We start from the raw sequence: 22,032 nt of genomic DNA, 5'->3' as shown, positions 1-22,032 counted from the left end.
TGCCACTGGTACCCTGACTAACGGGATTACAGCTGTATTGGGCATATCAGCCTGGACAACCCCACTTCCAGAAGGTAGAAGAGCTTTTGTTCTTGTGCTGGGGTGCCTGCCACCCAGGCTGGTGGCATCTCCCGCAGAGTGGTAAGCAGCCCAGCTCACAGTGGGGACCAGAGCTTGCCCTGCTCATCGGGGCTGCTGGAGGCTCTGCAGTGGGTTTGGCTGGGGGAGGGGGGCAGGGGGCCTGGCAGCAGCTCTGCAATGGGAGACTGAACCCAAGAACGAAGCAGAGCTGGAAGCAACCTGCTGGCTGCTCTTACTTCTGGATGACGCAGAACCCAACTGCTCACATTTAGCAGGAATTATGTGCATTATGTTTAATTCCAGGATTTCATTTGTGCCTTCTGCTTACCCCTCCTTTACCACACCACAATCCACAGACCTCCTGAACACATCTTTTCACCTGCCACATTGCTTCCTCACTTTCTCTGGAGCTTGCCGCTAGGTTCTCCAAAGCTGTCTCTCCAAAGCAGTACTAGGATGGATGTCTTGGAATGCTCAGTATGTAATCGCATCAGTGAATCACCCAGCACTTCCTGAACGGCTCAAATATGGAGTACGAACAAAGAAACTGCTGTAGGACCAGGACAGAGAAGACCTGGACTGAGAAGGGGTGCAGTGATGGGCAACAACCTGAAGCAGGGCATGTAGAAACCTTACAAGTTGACAAAGGACAAGAGAAAAAACTGAGCTGCAAAAGATGGCCTGACACTATGATGGCAGGACAGTAACCATGAGGGAGTAACTCTGTAATTTATAAGCGACGTTCTCCAGTCTTCTTTGAACCGCATGCTTTCAGCCCGGAGGGAACAGAGAACAAGTGGGTGCTAGGGAAAACTGCAGAGCACATGCATTCAAACACCATCTCAGAGCAGCAGCTTCCTTTATCCGTAATCAACTCTCTGACTCTTAACTCATTCCTCTCAGTCAAGAAAGCAGCAAATGCTTGCTACTCACAGCCCTGATCACCCTCTAAATATTCTTGCCAACCACACTGGAACAACCAAATCACAGCAACAGCAGCAGCACTCCTACTTCAACACTTCTGTGAGGATCCAGGCACTGCATTTTAGAAGGGCATTTATGGTGGGTATTTATAAGAGTCAGAGAAAGGCTGGTTTACATACAAAAAACCCTAAAGCCACCTAAAGATACTTCTCAGCACTGTGAAAATTTCCAAAGAACTAATGATGCCAAAATCTCTCCAATTTCACCTTGGGCAAAAAAGTTGTTTAAACATCCATTTCTACGGGGCAACATGAACAACAGAGAAAAGCTCCTTCACCTGGCTAAGGGCCAGGAAAGGACAAGAGGCTGCACCACGTGTCTTGAGAAATGGGTGCCTGAGTGGTGCTGGGACTGCAGATACCATCACTGTCACAAGGAGAGCACACCATCAGCACGGCAGACGCTTTAAGGATTTAGTCTCTTGCTGCTTTTTGTTGGTAAGATAAAATATTGACTGCCACCACTCAGGGCACTGTGCTTTTATTTTCATGCCTCGCTTGTTACACAAGTCAACATACAAGAAGTAGTTTATATTATTTTGACATCAAGGCCAGGATTTGCTTTTCTTCTCTCCCTTGTGCATGGTTGTTGCATAAAGGGGCCAGATACATTTCACAGAATTATTTTGAATCTAATCCTACATGCGCTTCTTCCTTCTTCTAAGCAGCAGCCAACTCAATGTGAAAATCTGTAAGCATGTTGTTCATTACAAAATCTCTGAGTTACAGAGGGTTAGTCTTCTGTTTTGTGGATATAAAATGATGCTGACTAAATGTAAAGTTTCAGCAAGCAGCTATTAATTTTCTTCCTTTTTTTTTTTTTTTTTCCTTTTTGTATCATCAGTGGTTAAATAGAAAGTGATAACAGAGGTAGCTACAGATGGTATTGCCTGTGGTTCAACAGTTTGATTCTGGACACTGCTGGTAGCATCAGATGTTGGAGTTTAGTTAATAAGGTGAATTTTCTGACCTCACACTTCAAGATCCCAGAATCCATAATAGTATACATTACCAGCTGTCAGGATTTGTTTTGGAAATCTCAGCTAAAAAAAGAAAGAAAAAAAAGAAAAGAAAGAAGCACATGAAGAGAGCCATACATATTACTCTCCTTGGCACCTCCGTGAGGTTGTTGCCCCAGACCAGGGTGCAGGTGTCAGTGGAACAGCATGGCCAAGCCTGCTGTGCCACTTCAACTGTCCTACAGAAAACCAGAATACATCACTGTGAGCTCCCAGTTTGGCATCTATCCTGGGAAGTAAAATAAGCCTGGAAGGTCTGTTTCTGATCTTATGTGCATGGAATGTATCACGACCTCCACTGAATATTAAAGGGTGTTTCAAAATTATGCGGGTCTTAAAATACTCTCTGCATGCCAAGGTTATCTAATGTACGCACATGTAAAGCATCCCATTGAAGATTACTTTTAAAAGCCAATACTTCCAGAAATGATGCTACATTATCATCCAGTTGGCATTTCTATCATTTAATCTGACACATGCGTGCAAGAAAGGCTATTAAAACACAGTCTGCAAGAAGCTGCCCATTGCAGGGACACAGGACAAAATTCGACTCTATTTTTGTTCATCATTTTAAACTGTGGGAGAAATGCTGCATAAATGTTTCAGTTTGATGATCATACACAGGGTGGGTCATACATATTGTGGATTCTTTTCTTTTTTTAAGTAGTCACACAAATTTATTCACAACGAAATACTTTCTTTGGCTATCTATGTATGCATATGTGTGCATCTACACACACACAAGTTCAGCCAAATTCTGTCAACAGCAGACAGTTGAGATCCTCAAAATGCAGGTATTTCTCATCAAAGATTTTAAAGAATAAATGTCACAAGCATACAGCTGCTTCACATTGTCCTTTTTGTTGCACTATTTTCTCAATGCAGAGAGGGCGATTTCTTTCCTTACTGTCTTTTCACCTTGCCTGCTCCCATCACTGTTCTTCACCAAACATTCTTCACCCCTCCGTTTTATCAGTAGGGATGCATCCAAGTCCTACATGGCTTTGCATGTGGCTCCACTGGTCCCAAGTTGCCTTGAGCAAGAATGAAAAATGTGGCAAAAACACCCCTGCCAACAGGCTGGCCAGCCTGGTGAGGAGAGCTTGGAAATTGTGACGATGGGGCAGAAGCGGTGGAGCTGGTGGGGGGTCACATGGCCAGGAGAGACCCCATGAGCAGTAGAGGGCTGAAGAGTGACCGCATCTAATGTCTGTGTATAAATGAGGGTATGCCTACAGGGAAGCGTCACGGGCAGGGTGCTCATTCCTTTGCTGGGAAAGCATCACGACTAGGTGCCTCTGAAGCACCCGCACACTAATGCAGGCAGCCAGGGAGCACAGGGGAAGAATTTGAAGGTCTGTGCACAGTTGCACAGAAGAAACTGGTGCTATGAGGGCAATCCAACACTGGAACAGGATCCCAGGAGAGGTCATTTCCATCCCTGGGGATATTCAAAACCCAACACAGTCCTGAATAACTGGCTCTAGCTGATGCTGCTTTGAGCAGTGGGGGTTAAAGCAGATGAACTTTGGAGGTCCCTTCCTACCTGAACTGCCCTGTGATTTTGTGAACAGCCTCTTTTTAACTGCTGCTGTAAGTTACAAAGTACCGAAGGTTTACGCTTGTACCATGGTAGCAAGAGGAAGCCATGAGACATTTTAGTAATTAATGTTTTAAGATTTTCTTTGTGAAATGAAACACTTCGACAGAGAACTGGTTATTGTGTAGTAATTTCAAGCAACAGACACGAAAGATAGATTAGGGTAACCACAAGATGTTTTCCGTCAAGTCCAGCTAGAGTTGAGTCAGTGAATCCACTCTACAGCGCTCAGCCATTTCCAGTTGGAGACGTGCTGGAACCTGACATTGCTGCCTAGGACCAAAGCAATTCCCACTTCTCACCATGACACTGTATTTTACAACGCACGCAATTATTTTAGTAGTAAAGCTTACACATGCAATTGACCATACGTTTGGTAGCATTACAGCTAACGCTCTGGACGGAAAGGTTCAGGAGATCCAGGTTATTCTTGTACTTGCTACATTCCAGTAGAACCTGGACTCACAGATACTAGTCCCTGACAGGCACTGTGGAAACAGGAAGAGGGGAGGAGAGCACCAGCCCATGAGGCGTACACAGTGCAGAAAAGATGGGGTGCAACCAATATATGGATTTAAAAATGGAAAATGAGACCAGGAGGATATGGAAACAATAAACCAGACACAGCTTAGCAAGAAAGCAGACTCTTTGCCCAGTTTGGGGGAATTGGCTTCTGAGTTTGTCCACACTGAAGACTAATATGGCTCCCTACATACTCATTATAATGGAATCATCTAGATTGGAAAAGACTTTTAAGACCATTGAGCCCAACAGTTAACCCAGCACTGCCAAGGCCACCACCAAGCCCTGTCCCCAAGCACCACATCTACGCGTCGCTGAAACACCCCCAGTGCCGGTGCCCCCTCCCCGGGCAGCCTGTGCCGGTGCCTGACCACCCTTCCAGGGAAGAAATGTCCCCTCACCCCCACCCTAACCCTGCCCTGGCGCAGCTCGAGGACGTTCCCTCTGCTCCTGTTGCTGCTCCTTCCCTGGGAGCAGAGACCGACCCCCTGCCCACAGCCCCCTGTCAGGCAGCTGTAGGGAGCCATCAGGGCCCCCCCGAGCCCCCTCCTCTCCAGGCTGCCTCCCCCCTCAGCCTGTGCCCCAGCCCCTTCCCCAGCCCCTGCCCGGCTCTGGACACGCTCCAGCCCCTCAGCGTCCCTCTGGCAGCGAGGGGCCCAGAGCTGAGCCCAGGGCTCCAGGGGCGGCCCCGACAGGGCCCACCGGGCACCGCCGCACCCAGCGCTGCTGCCTCTCGCCCCCGGGTTGACACACTGAGACCTGACACTGGCACCGCTACACGGCCTGATGCTTCCCCATGCAGACAGAGCACTCAGAACTGCAAAGGCTGTATTACGCTACCTCTGGCAACCATGTCATGTCTATGTCAAATCCCCTTGCTAAGGGAACCATTCAACGTGTGCCCAAGCGGAACCAAAGAACACAGCAAGGCATGTGCAGTGAGGCTGACAGGGACTACAACTTGGACACAAAATAAGGAAGAGGTCAACCACGCTATACAGATCCAAGACTTTCTAACTCAGTGCGCCAATCTCTGCTAAAGAATCATTATACGAAGATACAGACAGTATTTCTCTCACATTTTGCTTCAGATTTTTGTTTCAAGTTTTCTAAGCGTATTAGTGCCCCACCAAGCACAACAGGGGGCTGAACTCTCCCTGTTGCTTTGGTACTTCTATGTCGTGAAAGTGTTTCATGAGGAATGAAAGTGAGATGAAGTAACTGGTTAAACCAGAAGCATCAAAGCATTCTTCTGCAAGCTTTCTGAAGTAAAGGAATCACTGCTGAAAGTAATTTTGAAGAGTCTAGATTTTAAAAATCATGAAGATATGTAAATACATCTTGTTTGCTACATGTTGCCAGCTTCAATCTCAAAATGTTCAAGAAAAAACCCAAACCCATGAACAAATGACAATTAGAACAGAGTAGAACTGCTATAATCTCCAAAAGGACACACTGCAAAGTACAGAGAGTCCAGGTTGATTTCACTCAGGGTATTTTCTGTGTAACCCCAAGAAGATGAATTTCACATATTTCTGTATTTATTATCAGTAAACTTTAATATCCCTAATGTGTTAAGCCACCATCATTCCCGCTTAGAAAAGACGATAGTCCAAGAAGTTGGAAAGACGCTAGAATTTTCAACAGTCCTTCCTTCTGGGCTTTTCCTCCTCAGCTACAGGGGCAGGGGTGCACCTCACCTGCCTGCCTAGCCGGGATGTGCCACCTCGGAGGGAAAGGCAGGCTGCTCGGGGCGCAGGACAGCTGGGACAGGTATTTCCAGAGAGCCTGGAGGACGCTGCGCTGGCTGGTGCAGCAGGGAGCCCTGGAAGAGCCCTGGCGTAAGGGAGGCCGCACAACTCGGCATGTGACACTGGACACTGTTTGCATACTCTGACTGCATGTTTGCCTTAATAGTTTCATTAATTTAGTGGAGGGGAAAAGGGATGGTTTTCTTCTCTGAACATCCCTCATTGCATTTATGCCACACTATGTAATTAGCTGAAACAATTCAATTTGTTAAATGAACAAATCAAATTAACTTGACTCAACGCTAATTATTCTGACATGCATCCATCGCTGTTTGTCTCCACTAGACAGATTGAGAGTTATCCGACGTTACACACTTGTCAGAGCAGTACAGTGAAAGTATTAACACTGCAACATCTTTATGAAATCAGAGATTTGGTCCAACTAATCACCTGAAGGCACAGGATCTTTACCTGTCTCCCCACAGCACAAACCAACCTATTTCTGCACTTCCACAAGCTTTCAGCGCCCATTTAGCTTTGTGCTCTGCCCCTGTTTCTGCGAAGCTACCTGCACGCCCAGCCGCCCGGCGGATGGATGCGGCCACGCCAGCTGCAGGGCAGGCAGGGGTGGCACCACACGCTGCTGCATGCCCACAGCATTCCCGCGTTCCGAGCAACCTGGCGAGCTTCAAGATGTCACAAATGTCCTAAAACATAGCGTGCTTTCACAGTGCATTTCACTATAGAGAACTGTCTGTGTTCCCAGCAACAGAAAACTAGCAGAGCCTGCCAGGTTTAGGCAGATCCTACAAGGATGAGGCAGAAAAGTTTTTCTCCACAGAACTATTATTACATAAGGTAGGAACCAGAGCACTGTGCTCAAGCCACGTTTTATTTATTTAGGTGTATTAACCCTCACCTGGTTACAAGAAAACCACACGTTTATCTCAGCTGTGCTTTCCTCCCCTGTAGTTATTTGCCGAACACCGGCACAGAGGCGCAGAGAGGCACCGGGTGGGCGAGGGGCTGCAGGGAATGGGCTCAGCTCAGGAGCAGCACTTCCCAGGGCCCGAGGTCAGGAGCTTGCGTGTGGAGATGTGCTTGAACCAGTTCCCATTAACTGCAACCATGGACAAGTACACAGCCTCAAGAGCCTAAAATTAAAACATGTTTGGTCTGCATTCGCTTAGCCAGGGACTGGACCCTGCTAACAAGGTAACTTTGGCCACAACCAGCAGCCACAATATGGAGATGTTTCTTATCCTTCCCTGGGTCATACACAGGCTTAATTTTAGGAGCCGTAACGATTAATCCTTTTAGCATCCTGTCTAAGAGGCTCAGATAAGGTACTAAACTTTATGATATTAGTTGCCAGTCTGACACATTTCCTTCCCTGCCCTTACACTGCTGTATTTTGGAATAACCAACCATCAAACCCCAGTTTTTTATATACCTGCGCCAATCAAGATTGCGCGCCCACAGCTGGCCCAAGGTACAACGTGAACGGCACCACCAAACGCAAAAGTGACAGACTGTGTAGTATGTTAAAGCAGCATTATTTACTCCTCTCACCCAGGAAATTAAACAGATTGTCTCATGTCTGTTGCCAAAATTCTGGAAGAGTGAAAACCCAAATGAGTTATGGTGTCTTTCAAATCCCAGAATTAACATTCAGGTGTTCTGGTGGATCTACAGATCACTGCAGGGGGAAAAGCAGTTTTTAGCATGAGCTCTGCTCCCTCGCTGACACTGATAGCAGTATCTTTTATTTCTGATCTATCCTACTGATTTCTCCAATTCTATACTTAGCAGCTTCCCACCCAGATGATTAATATGCTTCATTTAGTACAAAACATAGCAACTGGATTTGACTGGAAATAAGAGGGTTCGGCTGCGTGATGCTACTCTTGGCCCAGTTTCACACTCAGATGTTTATGATGATTTGCTGCGGCACTTTTCTTAATAAATGGATGGGTGTACCTGCCTTGTGTCTCTTTCAGGGCCACTCACAGGTTGGTATGAATGGTTGTTAAATATACATGTTCAAATACAACAAGAGGAAATGGCCTCAAGTTGTGCCAGGGGAAGTTTAGGTTGGGTATTAGGAAAAAATTTCCTTACCACAAGGGTTGTCAAGCATTGGCACAGGCTGCCCAGGGATGAGGGGAGTCACCATCCCTGGGGGTATTTAGGAGACAGCCCTTTGGGAAATGGTTTAGTGGTGGACTTGGCAGTGCTAGGTTTATGGTTGGACTCAACGGTCTTAAAGATCTTTTCCAATCTAAATGATTCTATGAATAAATGCTTCTTTTCAAGTGCTCGCAGGTTTTAGAAACAGATCGAGGCTTTTTAACTTCTGCATGAAATCCTTTGCAGAGAAGATAAATTGTGTACAGATGCATCTTGCTCTTTTTTTTAGCTTTAATTAGTTAACACTGGGGTTTATGCATCTTCATTGCTTTCTTGCAGATGATGTTCTTGCTTTTGTGTGTTTCATACGTCAGTTGTGCATTGACCTCAAAAATATTCCCATCTCTGTTTAAACACAAGTCTACCTTTGAATTCAACATAATTTTAGTTAATTATTAACATCATTGCATAGAACACCTTTTAATTTTAGACTCTTAAGACTGTCTACTTAATCCATGGTTGCAGTTAACAGAGCTGGATCAAACAAAGCTCCGTGTACAACCTCATCACCTCAGGCTCCAGTTAAAGCACAGCTCCTCGTCTGAAGTCTGTCGTCTCAGCCCCCCACTCGGTGAGTATCTGGTGTCTCTGTCCAAATATTCACGAAATATGAACTGACGATGCAAGCATATTTTACACATATATGAGGGTTGACACAGCTAAACAAAACACTGATTGAACACTGTGCTCTGTTTTTTTACAGAAAGTACTAATAATTCTGTGGAGAAAAACTTTTCTGCCTGATCTTTGCAGGTTCTACTAGTTTTTTATTGCTTAGGACACAGTCATTTCTTGTCACTGAAATACACTGTCAAAGCACTCCAAATTTTAAGACACTGTGAACTTTTCAAATTCAGCCCTTTCAGCAGGGTGTCTAATCAGCACAGAAACAAAATGGGCAAGACAGGGATGGCACAGAGCTGTTCCAACCCCACCCCACAGTAACACGGCTCACAGCTTGCTCTTGCTATTGCATCAAGCTCCCTGCAACGCAGAGAAGAGGGAAGAGAAGTGGGGATTGATGAGGCAAAGGGACTGCAGTCCTGCTGCTCGCATTTCTCTGACCGCTATGAATGCAGAGGAGCACAGGCAGAACAGAACACAGGCTAGAGAAAAGACAGTGAGAAGAGTGGAAGAGGAATACCACATACGATTCAAGCATAGGTCAGATGGAAAAGAAACAGAGAAAGTAAAACAAAACCAAAAGGTGATTATGGTAAGTCTTCATTTTGATGTCAAAACATTACAATACACAAATGGTTTCTACTGTCCTGTGGAGGTAGACACACTTTCTGATTTCAGACACATTATTTCAGCAGCCTAAGATTAGAATGATCAGTTTGTATTTAGTCAGTGAGAAGCAAACTCTCAGCTTACATGTTCAGAAACTTGATTTTGGGGAAGTCATTTTCCAGTTGTCACCTCTATGGCTTGGTCTGCTTTCTTAATTCTCATTCCTATATACAGCATAAAGATCCCATGGAGAACTTGTCCCAATAGCCTCAGCTTTTAATTCAAGCCCAGGTGCAGGCAACTTTTATTATGGACACTACAAAAAGGACTGTAGTAGACCAAGTGATCTAGTTCTGCAGCAGGAATCATTCAGCTTCAGGGGCACAAAAGCTACCACCGAAACAGTTCCCATTACATCTGTAGCCAGTAGGATCAAAAGAAGAGGCAGGCATTGTCAGAGGGGAAGAGAAAGCAGAAACGCGGCAGAAAAGAAGATAACTTGAAGCCTTGGGAAGACACTTGACATTTGACATATCTGCCACTGGGGTCCTACTCAAGCAGCCCATTCACCCCAGTGCTCTGCTCTGCTGAACGACAACTCGCTATGGAAACGATCCCATCTGCCTGACAGCCACAGACCCCGGGACCTCCCACCTGCTCTCCTGTGCCAGCACTCTGGTGCGCTGGTAAGGCAGCATGTGTGCTCACTCTCAGCACCTGCTCCCGTCTCTGCATTGCGTGTTTGGAAGCACGCTGCTAAAACGCTGGGTCTTGACTCCCTATCCAGGAGCACTAGGTCTGCACTGGCTCATGTCAAAGCTGGGAAGAAGTCAGGACTGGAAGAAGGTTCCCAGATGCAAATGTGCTTAGTAGAACAATGAAATGCCACCAAACGGTAAGCCCTTCCCTCCTCCAGAACATGGCTGAAAGAGCAGGGAACCTTTGAACACACTTTTAAAAAAGGGAGGAAGGGTGAAAGGAGTAGGCAGACTCTCAAGAAAATCCTGTGCTCTTTGGGGAGCTGGAAGGGAATTCAAACAGCTTCAGGCAGACAAGGCCTGCCAGATCCCAGTCCACAAGGAAAAGAAGAAGCTGGAGCTGCCAAGGGAGCTCTGCCACTTGCCCCAACTCATCCACATGTTGACCCTGTCTTATGTCCTTGACTTGACTGAAGCTTTCCTAGTTTTCCTATCCCCTCCATACCATCTCTTTTTATCCTCTACACTGTACCAACCCCTCTCCCCTTTGCCTCCCTCTCACACTTCTTTCCCATCAATCATTCTCGAGCAACTTGTGAAAACACGAGTATATTCTACATCTTCTGCTGTGCACAGATTAAACCTCCTCCTGCTCCAAGAAAAAGCGGCAACAAATGAAGACTTGAGTTAGATGCTGTCCAACCACTCAGCAGCTGATGAAGTCAAAGCCAACACCCACGGAACACACGGCAGGTACAAGTTCTACTAAACACCAGTTTAAAGAAGCCAGCTGAGAAGCAGGGCAGCCAGGCAGAAGCCCCTTTAGCTTGGCAGGTTGTGCCTACACCAGTCCAGCCACCTGTGCTAGGCACATACCCCTAACAGCAGCACTGCCCTTCGAGGAAATGGACCCCATGTACTAGGCGAGTAAAATTTCATGCAGTTGAAACCACTGGTACACTAGTAAATCATTATTTCAACCTTGAGACCCGCAGGCTCATATGCTGCACGTGTGCACTAGCTGAACCTTGTCAATGTCAAAACCCCTGGGTGAGACCCCCCCCCGCCGGCAGAGCTCACTGCTGGTTCTGCCTTGTTTGTCCCAGTAACCCCCCCTGTGCCCATAGGGACACGTGCACATTTCAGTACGACATACATAAGGCTGCAGTTCCAGAACCCTTGGATGAAGTGACCTTCAATGAGAGTGGAGTTTTAACTCTGTAGGATGATGCCACTCATGGAGCGCTGGGATAATGACAAACGACAAATAACCGCTGCTGCCGCAATGAGCACTGCCCCTCCTTCCCGCTGTGGGCATATTTCAAGAGCCCTGTCCTCCCGTCGTGGTTTTAAATGAGGAGGCGCTTCAGATCTCACCCTGTACACCAGTTCCATTTCCACAATGAACCAGCAGGGCTGCCCGGTGCAGGAAGCTCCCAGAGACCTTCATCTCCGTTCTGTGCAGTCTGTACCCGGGAACATCCCCATTTTGCAGCTTTCAGGTGTGGTGAGCTGGAAACACTGCAGCAGCTTGAAGTAAATTAAAAAAAAAATATTTTTTTCTCTGAATTAAATACGAAAATTAATACTATAACAAGGATAGTACCCCTCATGTATTTTTATTAATTTTAACACAAAATTCCATTTTGAAATGTCAATTTCACGACATTTTCTAGTCTGAATTCCTCCTAGATGGATGCCTGTGGTGGAACGTCAGCCTTCCCAACAAAGCCTGACAGGACAAAGCCAGAACTTCTGGGTGGGAACATTGATGCTTTTGGCTCCTGCAAAGGCAGGAGATGGTTTGATTTTTTCCCTCAGACAGGCAACAGCAGAGGCCTTTTGCAGTTCAGGGTTACAGGTATGTTTCCCCATTCCTGCCTTGCTATAGAAAAGGATGAAAACGACCCATAATAGTCTCAGGCACCTCTGTTAATTCCTCTCACCAGCAACCCAGTTCCCCCTACACTGAACTGTCATTGCTCTGCTCCCTAGAGAAACTTCTGTGTTCACTAAACACGCTTGCTCACTTAAAGGATCATCTGATAAATGTTATCAGAATTCAGTTTTAATGTTTAATAATAAACCAAAAGGATTAGAAAACTTTATATTTTCTCTAATGCAATTATTTCAGATGGCTCACAAGGCTCACAGAGCCAGGGTGTTAGCATTTCTAAGACCTTGTTCTCTATAAATTTGTACTTTCAGTGGACTTACCTGCACAATGCAGTGGGAATGAATGGATTCCACTGTGAAGATGATGGCTTTAAAAATCAAGTAAAATATGACTGATCCAGTTATGTCTAATAGCTTCAACAATTGTGCTGACTCATTCAAAAATCACCTCCCCTTTCAAAAACACTGGAACAGAAACAAGAGGTAGGCTGACAGGCTAATGAATCATGTGTGCAACAGATGAAAACATGTTGCTGACACCTTGTTGGAGAACATTGGTAGACCAGGTGCCACGAACACACGTGCTGACAGAACGCTTCCAGCAAACTGCTTCAGTGACAGAAACATAGGAAGCCCAGTCCTAACAACAGTCCCTCCTGCCCAGAGGTTTTTGACCTAACAAGTTTATATGAACCACTGAACGAGGTGAGTTCTTGGGTCAACGAAGGCAGGTACGAAAACAACATCAAGAAAACAATCCAGGCCTTTGCATGATGCTCAGGGCAGTTATTTATTTAATACTTGCTTTTGTGACGGGGCCAGCAAATGAACAGCTCCTGTTCTCCGCGAGAAAGCTCTCCTCTGTTCAGAGCTCCTTCAGCTTCTGCCAGAACCACCGCCCTACCTGCAACAGCAGGAGACACACAGAAACACCGGGATAAAATGCAGCTATGGAGCTCATTTTACAGCGCCACTACTGCTGACAGGGTTTTGTTTCTGAGCAGTTATTTTCATGCTGCAAATGGACATGTTGTTACTCATAAAGCACATATTATTCTGCAAGTGTTATAAACAATAAATCATTCTGCCAGATCCCAGTATCTCTGGCACACGCCAGGCTGCTGGTTTCTTTCCCTACATTGTCATGCTTTAAATCTTATTACCATCAGAAAGACGACCAGGAATTTCAAGCTACTCCAGTTCATTGCCACCCAGCCTTCCCCTCCCATGAGGAGTCCACAGGCTGCACCATCTGCAGTACTCATGAGTTAAGGACAGAAAATTAGGAGGTAATTACCCCAGCCAAGGGCTTTGTTCAGGAGGTGTTTAGACTTCGCTACAGCACGCAGGGCTCGTTCAGGGTTGCCAGTGGAGCAGCTTTTTCACTTGGTTCTGAATTCCCACTGCATTGTCCATACCGCACAGCACCACATAACTAGCTTGTCTCTACAGAACTACGGAGACATGTGAACAGGCTTTCACATCAGCAAAAGCAGTATAACCACACAAACCAGTTTACACTGCACCTGGATTATGCTGCATACCCATGCGGGACTGTCGCTCCAAGTGCCTGCCCTGACAACTCTGCTCACAACCAGATCTACAAAGGGCAACAAGGGAAAAAAAGAGGGTGACCAACATGGTGCTCTGGGACAGCAGGGCTGAAGAAGTTGCTTCTGTAAGTTCCCCCTTCCCGCTCCACCGCTCCACGATGCCTGCTGCTTCTCCGTTACACCCTTACCCAAGAGGCCAGCACAGCAGCCAGCCCGCACATCGCACAGCTACGGGGCCACGTGTGCTCTCTCACTTCCAGCAACGGAAAGCTGCTCTGATTTTCTCCTGCTGCCAGAAGCTCCGACAGGCTCTCAAAGAAGCTGGAGACTGCCAAGTGCAGGAATGATTTTGCACCTCTCTTTCAGACTACAGTGCCTGACTGCCAAAGGAGGCTCCCTAGAAGGTGCTCCGATGAGGAGTAAGCTGGTCTAACACATCGGGCCATGGCTGCTGGAGCACTGAGTTACCAGCATGGTCAGGGGGGAAAAAAGCTTCATGTTTGGCTACGTGAGAATGGAGAGTCACAGGCACTAATAAAAAGCTAGGCTCCAGCTCAGTGTCAAGCCTGTACTTTGGGAAGTAGGTATGTCCTGTCCACCGAAGGGTCTGGAGCCTGGTCCCTACCAAGACCCTTTCCTCTCCCTCCACAGTGACAGCACTGAGAAGCAGTGCGCCTTAGAAACGCTTCTAATGTGCTCCACAGCTCTGCGATGTTTGTGATACAACAGAACAGCTGAGATTTAGCCACCTCCATTTTACTTATCCTAGGAGCATTACTTCCAAACAAAACTTCATTATTTTATTATTGTAGTCTTGCTAACAATCAGCCTCTACTGTTAACACACAAGAGCCATTAGAAGAAACATGCACAAAAATAACTTTCATTCTCTCTCCTCCTGAAAGTTTTCAATAAATAACATCTCATAAAATATGAATTCATATCCCGTTTGCTTGCTCATCAAGTAAAAAGTAAACATGGATATCAGCATCTAAAAATCTGAATAAAGATCAGTAAATAAGTAGATAACAGATACTTAATGGGGATGCTTGAAAGGAAAGCATGTAATCTGATTTGTACTGCATAATTCTTTTTGTATTATTTATTTTACACTTTAAATGACCTCATTTTATTTAATGCATTCAGTCTCAGTAGCTCACTCTGACACAGAACCATTTAGCTCCAGCTCTGATCAAGCAGCTGCTCTCCAGTTCATTCAGTCCCCTTCCCAACAAGGACATTTGCTCTCCAAACTCAGTCCCATGCAATTACATGCAATAACCATTTGGCTGCTGAATACTTCTGCACCCTGCCAGGAACCTGAGGCCCCCCTCCACGTCAGAAGCCCCGTGCAGCTGTGTACCACCGCACTGCACAAGTCCCAGCTTCAGCTGAGTCAGCAGGAACTGAAGGGGCTTGGGAAGCTGGCTCCTAGGGAGGTCGGTCCTCTGGCTTCGGAGGGGCTGGAGCAGAGGGCACCCCGGGAAGGCTGGCCAGACAGAACTGGGAAGATCCTACTGGTGCTATACAGTCAGTCCAGTTCATAATATGAATTTCTGTCTCTGTAGTCATTACAGGGACGTTTTTGTGGCTGTAAAGGATAGCTTCATGATCTAGAATGACCTAGAAATAATTATGAGGCCAGAGCAAACACAGATGGGTTTACAGAAAGAGAGCACTTAGGTAAACCTCTTGCGGTCAACTAAGAAATGTAAACTGCACCGTTTTCTGATAAAATATGACAGTGAACTAAGATCACATGGTGGATTTATGCTTATAACAACTAATAAACCAAAAAGAAACATGTAATTTCCTGAAACCCTGTGAAGGAAGAGGAGAAGTGAAGGATGAAAGGCTTTGAATAGAGACGAATATAGTACGAAGCAGACACTTCATTATTTTAGAGCCTAATCCAAGCATATGCTGAATCCCTGTGCTTTTCATGTAAGTCAGCAAGTGCCAAGCAGCTTGTAAGAAGCCCTCTGCCTCTCTCAGAATCAGGACCCTAGTCTGCTATATCACCCAAGAAAACCATTGCCAAGTAAATGCATAACTGGTACTAAGCTCATGCCTAAATATACATAAATATATGTAAATAATCCGCTACAAAATTTTCAGTTCCTCCCCCCCCAAATATGCTACACATATATAAGTATATACCTATGTATACACATACATATATATATATATATTCCCCCGAACAGGCAGAGAAACGACAGACATAAGATGTGAGACGTGAGACGCTTGTGGGTCTCCAGCCAGAGCCCTCTGTGGCGTGAGGGCCAGGGAACCCCCCAGGGCAGCCACCAGCTCCCACTGGCAGCCACCAGCAGCGAGGAGCTGGAAGCTGGTGCCTGCACAGGGGCACCCCGTGCAACCTGAGACACCCTGGGGTAGCCGAGGATGGCAGATGTGGAACAACAGCTGGATGCCAAACAAGATGTGCCAGTACATCTAAAAGAGCATGGGATGCTCATCTTTGAGCAACAAAAACTTTGGGTGTTTTGAAAATCTCTGCACACGCAGTCTGTGGGGATTTATTTTTAATTTCTTCAAAGCAACAAAAGATCCTCCATATTCATAACTTTTTAAAGTATGGCACTCTCACATCAGAAGTCAGCACTGCGTATCGACTGATTTCTCCATGGAGATAAGGTACTCACTGAAACAGCAGAAGTGCCGTTTAAAAAAAATAAAAATCAATGGATTTCTGCTGTGCTGGGGTGCAAGTAAACCTGAAACGCTCAGTAATTAAAGTTAAGCGCTATTCTGGAAGAAGCTTTCCGTAAGATCCACATTAGGCAGCTATATTTATTACTGAATGCTTCTTGTTTTATCCCAGCTGAACACATTTGTATTATGGAGCATAACTCCTTAACTCCCAGGCTACATGTGATGCCTGCAGATACTGGTTTTGCAGCCTGCGTGTGCACATTTCTGATGTCCATAGCCTGGTCAGGGGTCTGCTCACACAAGGGTCATGACAACCAGCTGGAAATACCTATGTGCATATCTGTAACTACGAATGTGTATCTAAGCTGAAGAACAGAGCATATTATTCCTTATTTTTGGAGGGAAGATACCTTGGTCACATCATGGCATTGTGGCAAACCTTGCCAATGGCAGGGCTGTGGCTCTCCTTTCAGGGCACCACACAGCCCTCCCAAGGCACGCACAGGGACCGACAGCCCAAGAGAAGCCAGTGACAGGGTCAAACCCTGCCAGTCGGTGTTACTGCTTCTGCGGCTGGATAAACCTTGTCGTCTAAAAATCAGAAATAGCCTTCACAATCCAGGGCAGGTACAGTGAGGCAGAAGGATTTTAAACAAAACTGCAGTCTCCAGGACCCACAACACAACAACGCTGGTTTCCTCCAAACCCTGGAAAACCTACTATTCATTATATTTATACAAAACCAAAGCCCAGCTATAGAAAAAAAAGAAAAAAGGTAAAGCTACACCGATCCCTTTCTGTAATACATAGGTGAGGATCTCAGGCTTTTGGCCCCTTGCCTCTGTTTCATGTATACTCTGCATTCTCGCTGACCTAAGGCAACTGGGGATTTGTTACAGTGAAAGGAAAACTGGCATCCCTGAACTCACCAGCCCATGACAGTAGAGCAAGCTGCTTTCCGTAACGTACGTACAGGTGTCACACATTAATGAGTAGCCATTTCAGAATGCCTGGGTATCTATTGTGTGTTTGTCACACTGTCCTAAAACACCACAAATACACAGCTAATAAAGATGCCCAGACTGTAGATGCAGTCTTGCAACATGGACAGGCTACTTCCATCTAAATTAAGAAGGCTCGTTCTAATTCTGGATACAGAATGGCGTACAGCATCCTAGCTTTTTTTGCATGTAAATCCGTTAAGATTTTCAGAGTGATGATGATTTTGCACACAGAGACCTGTGCTTCCCCAGCTCCAGCAGACCCACTGGATCCTATGTGGTGCCACCGAATGAGAGGAAGAAGAGAAAGCAAAGAATTAGAAACCACTACAAAGGAGCCTTCCTGAATACCCCATCCAAAATTGTAGGGACAAGACGGGGACAAGAAGAGACAATATGTATCCTCATTTCCCTGCCATCTCACACTCCTAAATACCTCTACTTCCACCAGGAAAAGATAGAGGCAGTGAAAGCCCACTACCCCCAGCCAAGCCATCCCAGACAGACAGCAGGGAGCAGCAGTTTTGTAGATGTTACAGACATTTTCATTCCAAATTCTCCTGCATGTGCCATAGTTGTTGCTGAGCACCTCCCATACGGGCATCCACTCCTACACCCCTGCCAGTGTTTAATGCTTGCTCCCCTCAACCAGATACTGAGTTCTAAAACTAAATCTAAAGAATAAAACACCTTAATCTATTAGCCTCTTTTCCGCTTCTTTCCTAATAATGGAAAGGCAAAGGAGTCACTTGTGATATCTCTCCTTACCTCTCATAATCTGGCAAATATCCTTTTAAGTAGCTTCTTTACTCTCTCTCTCCAAGTTACCCTCCACTAGAGCAAACACACTTTTCTTCTGTTTATGGACCCTTTCACCCCAAGTACATGTCTCACAGTACCAGCACGCCAAGCATCAGTTCTAGCTCGTCATTACCAGGTCCATTTTCCCTTCCACAGTGACAAGCATGATTACATTTATGCGGTACAGCATATATAAATAATCTACCATGTAGTCATATGTTCTAAAAAATTGAGCTGCAATTGTTATCCACCACAGAACTTCATCCCAAATATTTATACCCATCATATCTAAGCTGCAGAGTCAAAAGTTGGCTGAATATGGATTACTGAAGCTGGGTTTTGGAAGCAGTAATTTGTCATTTATGTACCCAAGTCCTCCTTTCAAGGCTATGGTGATCTCATTCCCACAGGCCTTGACTCTGATTTTTGAAACAATGCTGAAATCACCTTTTCGTCTGGTAAACTTTTCTTTGGTCCCTGGTTCAGAAGGTGAGCACCCCTGCCCTCACGCACCGCTCCGCGCCTGGCGCCACACCGGCTCTCCATCCCCGCGCTGCGGTCTGCTGTGCCACAGGGCTGGCAGTCACACAGGGAACACGTGGGCAACACATGAAATTTGCCTGACGTCTTCAATAAGCAATGACTAATAGCTTTTTTAATTAACAAAACAGTGACGAAAATAAATGATATTTAATGTTACATTTCCACTGCCTCCTTATTCATATGTACAAAATATGCCCACATAATTGTATCAGCTAATCAGCTCTGCAGCGATTCAAATGCCTTTTCAAGTGCAGCTGTATGTATGCTAAAACGTAGATTTCTCATATCTGAATGATTGCAAACACACAAATCGGAAGTCTGATGAAGATTTGGCTATTTAATCTAGAGGATATTGCATACTGAGTAACACAATCTAAGTTTTAATATTGTGAATTATTGTTATGGTATCCCTTTACACACCTGCAGTTTCTGCATTAAAAAAAACCCTACACCTGAGTAATCGAAAATAAATCTGGTCAGAGACTGTTATAAAATTCAGAATGTGCAAAAGCTCCCACAAACACAACAAGCAAACCCGTGCAACTGGCACATTACACTTTATTTCCGAGTCATTCTGTCTTATTGGCTTATATTCCTATTGCTCTTAAAACCTTTACCTATGAGTTATTTTATGTCCTAATAAATGTTACTTTAAATCCTCCCATTTCTTTTTGTTTAATTTTGAAAATTTTATTGCTTGCAACTTCCAGTAAGTATCTGCAACAGTTACATTTAACCTTCCATAAGCCCCTCTTTCTCATATAATCATTTACCTTCTACGACAAAGACTGGTATCAAATTTCCTTTTTTATTATTATTATTATTTCTTCTTCCTTACTGCTAGATGGCAGGTGTAACCCCTAGCCATACAGTTTACTAAAAAACCTGTCAACACTTTTCAGCTTCCCTCAGCTTCTTTCCCCTCCACCAATTTATCACAATTGATTACACTTGGCAGTTCTAAAAACTTTAAAAATTTGGTCTGCTGAAACTCAACGCCGGTGCAAGATGAGATAAGGACAGTCTAAAACCTTGACAAGAGATAATGCCAAATTTTGAGCACACCTGTCTAGTTATCTTGACCGGTCTTATTTCATCTGCCATTCAATGCCTTGAAGTGTAACTGGGGCATACTACCCACACCACAAAACCAAACGTGCATTCCTTCCTATCCTAGAAAAACATCTTTCCTTCCCTTTCCTAGTCAATGAATAAACAAACATTTCCAAATTTTCCTCCTCCTCACTTTTGCAATACTCCAACCACTTTGAGTGAAACCACGCCATCTGACTGCTTTCCCTGAGGCAGATGGATACAGATTATTTTAACATATCTTCTTTTTTTTTTTTTCTTCAGAAGGGTGAGGCCAGCAATTTTTATACTAGACTAACAACATACCTGAAAGTCAAACTTTAACCAAATACTCTGTATACCTCCTGCCTTAATTTTAGCTCTGAAAATGAGTATTTCAGAAATCTTATGTTCATTTGAAACCTGAGAAATAATCACATGTGGCCATAACAGGGCCATGTATCTAGGAAAACAAACCCTGTCAGCTACACTGAGATATTTGCGTCGTATCTGGCCTCCTGGTTCTGCTCCAGCACCATCGCTCTAGCTGTGTCGGTGACTTACTGCCATGGGTCACCCGCTCATGGCAGTGCTCGGTGGCTTCTTCAAGGCGATTCACAGAGCATTGAGCTTGAGGTCGCTTCACACCACAACGAACCGTGCAACAGGCTGGAGCACACATGGCTCCTCTTCCTACGGAGCCCTGCCTCCTCCTGCCTGCACCTCCCCCCAGCAGCGGATGCTCCAGAGCCAGAGGAAGGAGGTTATCAGCCTGCAGATGTTTCCAAGATGTGTCCACAGTTAAGTGAAAATATTCCTTTGATTTTGTCCAGCTCAGGAGCAGATGAAAATAAAAGAACTTCTCCCCCCCCCCCCCCCCCCCCCCCGATTCTTTCTTTTGCATTTAGTTACTTCTGAAATACTTTCCAAATGTTTTCTCAGCATTTGGCCTAAAATCTTGGTATGCTGCCTCCCAAAATTCTTCTCCAACATATGTTATTTGCCTTGAAGTTGATAGTGTCTTTCCACTTTGGAAAAAAACTTCAGTCAGAGGAACCATGAGATTCTCTATTTCCAGACCAAATCCATTCACTTATCTAGGAAAGAATTAGGTCTTCTACAAAACCAAGTTAGGGCACCCGCCGAGGAAGCCGACCCGCTGCGGGAGGAGGTGCTGGCTGCACACTGACGTGCCATATGCTGCCGCCTGCGCCCCGCTCGCGCCCTCTGGGGAACCAGCTCTGGGTGCTGCAGCCCCCCCCCACCTGCCCCACGCTATGGGCCCTGTACAACAGGTGTCTAGATGTAGGCTAATGTCTTCTCACCCCACCCCAAGGTGCTGGAATATGTTCAGGCTGTAGGAAGGAGCAGATGCACCTTTCCCACACATGTTGCACCAGGTGATGGAACAAGGACACAGGCTCCCCCGAGGGCCCGTGGCAGGCTGAGTCACACACCCACCGTGGCTGAGGGGGACAAGTGACAGTCTCTCACTCCATGTGTGACACTGGCTTTTTGTCTCTGATTCTCTGCGAGTAGCAAACAGGGTTGAGGTGAAGGGCAGCCACAGCGCTGTTCTGGTTCCCTGGCCCTGCATCAGGGGAGCAGGGGAGAGAGGCAGTGGGAGAAGACTGAAGCTCTGCTAGACCCAGCCTAAATCTATCCCTACCATGTGCTGTAGCAAACCAACTGCCTCACTACGTGGCATCAAGGCTGAGCAGTGCCCCTGTGGAAAGGCAGACTCTTCAGTGCTCTGCCACACCAGTGCCCGTAAGGAGTCGGTGCTGCCCGGTGCAACAATCCTCAAAGCTCCTCCAGCTCCGTCCCTGCTTTCCCCAGCCATGCTTGTACCCAACTGCCAGCTTCTCAGCTCTCCCCAGGTGCAATAAACCCGTCGCCCTGAAAAAGCTTTGAAATGGAAGCTCCAGCCAAGATCCCCCTCTTGCAACCTCCCCTAAGCCTCCTCTCCCACTGCGTCCTGTGCGGCAGGTCACAGGCGGCACTGCTGCCACCGCACCCCTGCCTGCCTACCTCGTCCTCCCACCACCGGCACGTGGGCCCAAGGGCTTTGCCTCTCCCCCTCGACTGCCCCCGTGCCAAAGCAGACAGGATGGAGGCTGGGGACGGCGTCGCACGCGCTGCCCCTCTCCCCCCGGGCAGCAGAGAGGCTGTCCCCACGGGGAAAGGCACAGGGCCGTGGCGGAGCTGCTAAGTGCAACCACAAGGAAGAAAGTGCCCGGCCCGACACACACATTTCATTAAGGAGCTCTGTCAGATTTTCTGTTAAAAATGTTGAGTTTCCTTTAGGACTATGGATTTAACAACCTCTGCTGCTACCACGTTGTTTGTTCCAGAGGCACTTCACAGCATCTCAGAACACACAGTAGAAAATGTGGGTGGGAGATAAAAACTGATAAA

The 22,032-nt window shown here is 46.1% G+C and overlaps 1 protein-coding gene across 2 annotated transcripts in view; it reads right to left on the bottom strand.

Moving 5' to 3' along the window:
- Positions 1 to 22,032, bottom strand: part of KCNG2 (potassium voltage-gated channel modifier subfamily G member 2) — a 61,624-nt gene that overhangs the window by 27,683 nt on the left and 11,909 nt on the right. Inside the window, exons 1-2 of one of the 2 annotated variants that reach the window (XM_055706034.1) lie at positions 12,295 to 16,907; positions 11,455 to 11,607 (exon numbers count right to left, since the gene is read on the bottom strand). The exons of the other annotated variant lie outside the window; for it this stretch is intronic. The gene's annotated coding sequence lies outside the window, so the exon portion shown is untranslated. Of the gene's footprint in view, positions 1 to 11,454; positions 11,608 to 12,294; positions 16,908 to 22,032 lie in introns of those variants that run through there. 2 annotated transcript variants of the gene reach the window in all.

This window comes from Falco cherrug, chromosome 3 (genome assembly GCF_023634085.1).
Source record: "Falco cherrug isolate bFalChe1 chromosome 3, bFalChe1.pri, whole genome shotgun sequence".
NCBI classification, from domain to species: domain Eukaryota; kingdom Metazoa; phylum Chordata; class Aves; order Falconiformes; family Falconidae; genus Falco; species Falco cherrug.
This window is presented reverse-complemented; position numbering and strand designations above follow the sequence as displayed.